This window comes from Oxyura jamaicensis, chromosome 2 (assembly GCF_011077185.1).
Source record: "Oxyura jamaicensis isolate SHBP4307 breed ruddy duck chromosome 2, BPBGC_Ojam_1.0, whole genome shotgun sequence".
NCBI lineage: Eukaryota > Metazoa > Chordata > Aves > Anseriformes > Anatidae > Oxyura > Oxyura jamaicensis.
In genome coordinates this window covers 16,982-22,862 of record NC_048894.1, presented here as the reverse complement: position 1 = coordinate 22,862, position 5,881 = coordinate 16,982, and the positions used below count along the sequence as shown (strand labels likewise).

Below are 5,881 nucleotides of genomic sequence, written 5' to 3'. Positions count from 1 at the left end.
CCCCCGCGCAGCATGTTTCATAAGGGTTGCCTTGGTTTTTAGCTGGGGCTGGCGAGAGAGGGAGTTCGGAGAATCTCACCAAGTAGAGACGGAGCGCGGACAGCATTCAACTAGGATGCTACTTAGCGTCTCTGCTAACTGTGGTGCGCTGTGCAAATTAACTACAGCAAGAAGCCCTGGGCCCCTTACCAAGGTAAGTCTCTTAATAAGCGTGTGAGCCCGTCTTAAGAAACGGGCAGAAACTGGTCCTGCGGATGCACAAGAGCCAAGGAGCAACTGAGTCTGCGCAAAGGCAAGAAAGAGGTCAACTAGCGGTGACGAGGAGGAGTCAGTCACCAACCTTCATCCCCACGACGACCACCACCAGGAGACACTGCGCAAGCGCAGATGGGGGCAGCTTACGGAAAGGACTTCTGGAACTAATTTTAATATGAAGCGGGGACAGGTTTTGAATATGTATAGGTGTATTGTGAAACTTCATGCACGTGTAACTCTCTGCTGCATATAACCGTGGCAAATTGCCGCGTCAGGTGGGCACGACTTTGGTGCGACTACCCCCTGTGCTGCCCAGCGCTGAATAAACATACCTACTTTACAGTCTTACTGATGGTGGAGTCCGTTTTCCGCAAGACGGTTTGGCGAGCCAGCCAGGAGACAGACGCTCTGCTCGGCTGCGGGATCGACTGCGGAGCGGACGCCCCTACGTGCACCCCGAGTATGTTCCTCGGAGGAGCCTCCGCTCTCAGCCGCTCACCGCGGGAGCAAAGACCTCCTGAAGCTGCAGACAAACGGTATGTTTTACAGTACAGGAAGGGCCTGTAAGTCGTACGCGTGGCCGGGGCAGCTGGTAAATCGCACAGAGACATCTGGCGTGCGGCGTAGTCCCCGTAAGGGAGGAGGGTACCCTTTAGGGGCTGACCGATCGAGCGGTCATGGGGGATTTGCTGACCGATAGAGTCAAGGGGGATTTGCTGACCGATAGAGTGGCCGCTAGCGATCTTGGGGTAGATCGAGCAAATCCGAGGTTACCGCTGCGTCCCAGTTTTGGAAGCCAGGACGGACCTGCTCATGACTGTATAAGAAGCAGGAGAAGGGTAAGCGGGCCTCTCACAATTGTGACGAGGTTACCTGGGTAATATTTGCAGCTGCTGGAGGGATATTCCTTGGAGCGGCAACAATTGTATGTCTTATTTGTAGGTGGCTGGGTATGTCACGTTGAAAGCATTTGTGTAAGTGTACGTGTTTGAGACAAAGTATTGTTGTGAAGTGAGTTACAAACAAGTGTGGTTGTTCTTTTAAGCGATATACTCTTGTGGTATGAACGAGAAGTGCAGGGGGGCTCTTGGCGTGATTGTGCTGTGAGTGAGACGCAGCATCGCTGCGAAGCGAGTGCGGAGTTCCGATCCGCGGTTCCGTATTCTCCGCGAGGGGAGCGGCCGGAGACGAACGAAGCGCGTGACAGACCAAAAGGAAGTGCTGTTTTATCCCGGTATATGGGCCCGGCGGTGTATCTTGTAATCCTCTTAAATGCTTTGAGTGTGACAAGGAGGAAGGCGGGAGCATTATCTAGGTAACAGTTCAGAAGTTTGGGTATATTCACTGCGGTGTTTGGTCGGTTTCCCAAGTATCGGGGGAGAGGGGCTGACTGATTATCAAAGCGGTAGAACAGAGAGAGTCACTTCTTTGGTGGTTCGGGCTTGAGCCCTGGGAATTTGGTAAGAAAGGGGGAGGGCGAATTTACTTAGGCCTCAATACCTTTTTAAACCCCCATATTGACGGATACGTAGGAGTGATTCCTTGTTTCGTGTGGGCTTACTAACAAAGTGCATGAGAAAAATTGCCATTCGGCTTGAAATTCGGTCCCGTTGGAATGCAAATTTTGTGGAAAAGGTGGTATTGTTTGTCTAAAAGACGGGGGGCTGGGTGCTTCAGGTGTTTTCCTGAAGTCCTGTGGATTTATGACTGGAACGGGGCTCATTAATAATCTGAAATAGTAAAGCTTGTGTGCGGAAAGACGAGTTTAATCCCAGAGAACTGGCACATTTGGGAAGATTAGGAAAAGATGATAAAAACCTGCCACAGGGCTCCACCAAAAATAATAATAATAAAAAAAAAATAAAAACCTGTCACTGGACCCCCAGTCACTGGAGCCCCAGGTGTGGCCAATGAGGGTGGTGATCAGTAGCAGCCCCTCCTTGTAAAAGGGCTGCACCTGGGTGCAGGTGGCAACTGTGGGGCTAGTGGAGGAGGAAGAGGCTGTAGTTGCAGTTGGTCTGCCTTGCGGCCCCTTTGCTGCTTGGGGCAGCCAAGCTGGGTCCGGAAAGGTCTTAAGAGAAACCTTGGAGCATGGTGAGGTTACTGGGCGTTGCTGGGGCTACGGCAAGGAAGAAGGTGAGTGCAAGCAGGAGTCCCTAGGATCGTGGAAGTCCCGGGCAGCAGGGCTGCCTGCGTGCTGAGGCCGGGTGGGGGAGGACTTGCCGAAAGCTGGGGTGGGTGGGCGTGTATGCGCGCGGGCACAGTGATCCCTGCATGCAAGGAAAGCCCCGCATGTCTGTGCATGTGCTGTCATTCTTCGTTAATCCGAGCAACTCTTCCTGTAATGCTGCTTGGTTGACATATAGCAACTGCAGATGACATACAGCATTATACAGCAACTAACACTGAACAACTCAAAGGACTGCCTATTCTCACCCCAGACACCCTGGAGGGTTTTCAGACTGCCCCATACTTCTGCATTACCCGCCAAGTGCACCCAGGTCCTTGAGCAAAAGCAATCCCACGGATGGCTTTGCCTTTGCCTGAGGCAGGAATAAGTCAGACCGTCTTGCCCAGTAGGTGTTTGCTGTTTTTTGTTTGTTTGTTTTCTTATATATGCACTGCAAGGACTTTATCCCTTTCTGTGTGTGTAGGAATTTTGATTGGGCAGGGCTAGCTCAATTGGCAGACTAACCAGGTGGCTGTTGCTACATGTGCATCTGTGGTGGTTTTACCTTGCTAGGCAGCTGAACTCCACGACTGCTCTGTCACTCCCCCTCCTCAGAAGAGGAAGGGAAGAAGAAAAGGAAAGAAACAACTCATGGGTTGAGATAAGGATAATTTAATTAAAGGAAAAAAAAAAAATAAGGGAAAACTGTTATTAATTAAATAACTAAAGGGAAAAAAAAAATGTAAGGGCTGTGTGGAAGTGCAGAGGAAAGAAATTACTCTCTACTTCCCACCAAGGAGCGATGCTTGACCACATCCTTGAAGCAGGGCCTCAAGGCACGTAGCCGTTGTTCGGGAGGACAGGTGTTTCCACAACGAGAGCCCACCCCTCCCCTCTTCTTCCTTTTTCCACCTTTTTTTTTTTTTTTTTTTTTTTTTTTTGCTGAATGTGACATCATATGGTGTGGAATAGCCCTTTGGTTGCTTTATGTCAGCTGCCCTGGTGATGTTCCTTCCTCCCCTCTTGTCCACCCCCAGCCTGCTGGCTCTGGGGGGGGGCTGAGGGAGGCCTGATGCTGTGCCAGTATTTCCCAGCAGTAGACACAACACTGGTGTGATACCAGTGCTGTTCTAGCTACAAGTGCAGAGCACAGCACTGTATGGACTGCCACTGGGAAAGTGAAATCCATCCCAGCCAGACCCAATACAGCATCCCGATGTCTGAATGTCTTAGCACCCATTGCTTTCAGCGTATTCTTTATCAGTCTGCTGTATTGTTTTTGTTTTTCCTGGATGCTGGTGCAGGAGAAGGGATGTGGTATACCCATTCCATGCCATGCTGTTTGGCCCAGGTGTTTGAGAGGTCATTGTGGAAATGAGTCCCATTGTCTGATTCAATTATTCCTGGTGTGCTGTGTTGCCATGAGACTGTGAGAAAAAGTTGTGTTTTTTGCAGTGGAAAACTCCACTAACCTTGCACATCCAAAAGCAATTGTGCAGGCATGACAGCAGCACAGCAGCGGAGAGTACCTTAAGCAGATAAGGGGAAGGTCCCACTGTCCCAAAATAAGGGCGATAGGTAAGAAAACCAGGATGAACAGTGCAAAATCAGTAAAAGCAAGAGATTGTGGGCCCTGTAGTCACAAGAGAAGATGGGGGGTTGAAAGCATTTGTGTAAGTACCCACTTGAATCCCTATGCAGAACTATGGGGACTCCAGATAATCTTCTAGTAAAAATAATCAGGGCATTTTACAGTTCTACAAGGTGGTTTTTACTTACCCTGGTTACAGGTGAATTTATTAGAAAAGGTATTAGAAAATGTTCTAATATAAGATGTAGAAAATAACGCTCTATTATAGTCAAGGCAGTACAAAAGGAGGCAACAAATTTGTCAAAATTAGTATTCCAGAATCGAAATCTATTAGATTTATTACCAGGCTCACAGTGAGGAGCATTGCAAAGAATGACGAACATGAAAAGCATGCATATAATTGATACAAGTTGCTGTATATATGTAGATCAAATGGGACGAATTTGACTGATATCAAAAATGTTTGAGAAAGAAAAAACAAGATTCTACATAGAGTGGCTCAAGATGACACTTCCTGGGGATTTAGAAACATTTGCGAGAAACTAACTTTGTGGTTTCCTGAATGGAATTAGGTCAAACAACTATTTGTTGTTGTTATAATGGCATTCTGTATCTGTTATCCCCTGTGACATCTGAAGAAAAATACTGCACCCTAATTTTGGAAAAAATCAAAAGTGGGGTATGTAAAGAGGTGCAAAAACAATAGGAGTAAGGAAAGAAGAGGGGGGGAATTGTGTGAAATAAAGTCATGTTTTTGCAATACAAGTTTTTTTTGCAGTGGAAAATTCCACTACCCTTGCATATTCAAAAGTGATTGTGCACGCACAACAGTAGCATAGCAGCAGGGAGTATGTTAAGAAGATAAGGGGAAGGTTCTGCTGTCCCAAAGTAAGGAGGATAGATAAGAAACAGGACGAGCAATGCAAAATCTGTGAAACCAAAGATCACCTCTAGTCATGACAGTGAAGCCAGGGATAGAAGAATGGGGGCTTGCTTAATCACATTAATGATTTCTAAATAAAACATTCATAATTATTAAAGCCAGGAATGGAAGAATGGGGGCTTGCTTAATCACATTAAAATAGATACTGCTGAGTGTCTTTGCTTACTACTGTGCAAATTAACCAAAATGAGGAGTCTCGGGTTCCCTCACAGAGGATGTTTCCTGACAAAATGGGGAACCTGTCTCAAAAACCAGCTGAGACCGACCTTGTGGTTTGGACAAGAGCCAAGGAGCAGCTGAGTGTGTACAAAGGCAGGGGGTCAACTAGTGGTGATGAAGAAGAGTTATCAACCTTCATCCCCACGACGACCACCACCAGGAGACACTGCGCAAGTGCAGATGGGAGCAGCTTACGGAAATGACTTCTGGAACTAATCTTAATATGAAGCGGGGACAGGTTTTGAATATGTATAGGTGTATTGTGAAACTTCATGCATGTGTAACTCTTTATTGCATATAACCGTGGCAAGTTGCTGCGTTACGGTGTGTGTGCCTTTGGGAGCTATCCTGCATGCGCCTGGCGCTGAAATAAACCACATACCTACTTTATAACTCATTTGCTTTGAGTTGTAGAATTCTTCCACGAATCAACAGAAGAAGGAAAAAAATGGAAAATGGGAAGTTAACGGTTGATCAAATAAAATTATACATATAATGTATAGTAGTAAACATTGAGTAATTTGTGAACCTGTAGAACTTAGCCAACGAGGAAACAGGAGGAATCAAGCATCGGGTAATAGGCAGTAAGATAAGGTTACAATATACTTTCACTGTGTGCTCCTGCTTGTAGGACACCCACCATTGCAATGAGAGAGGACCAAGCATACCCGGACCTTCTTGTTTTTTTTTTTTTTTTTTTTTT

The 5,881-nt window shown here is 46.9% G+C and overlaps 2 long non-coding RNA genes across 2 annotated transcripts in view; one reads left to right on the top strand and one right to left on the bottom strand.

The window, feature by feature from the left end:
• Positions 1-1,083: 1,083 nt before the first annotated feature.
• LOC118162709 overlaps positions 1,084-5,881 on the top strand; it is a 12,942-nt gene continuing 8,144 nt past the window's right edge. Inside the window, exon 1 of the long non-coding RNA XR_004748573.1 lies at positions 1,084-1,094. This is a non-coding gene — a long non-coding RNA (uncharacterized LOC118162709). The remainder of the gene's footprint in view (positions 1,095-5,881) is intronic.
• Positions 1,522-3,008, bottom strand: LOC118162710. The gene is made up of 2 exons (XR_004748576.1): positions 2,124-3,008; positions 1,522-2,073 (listed from the first exon to the last, which is right to left on the bottom strand). It is a non-coding gene; the product is annotated as an uncharacterized LOC118162710 (long non-coding RNA).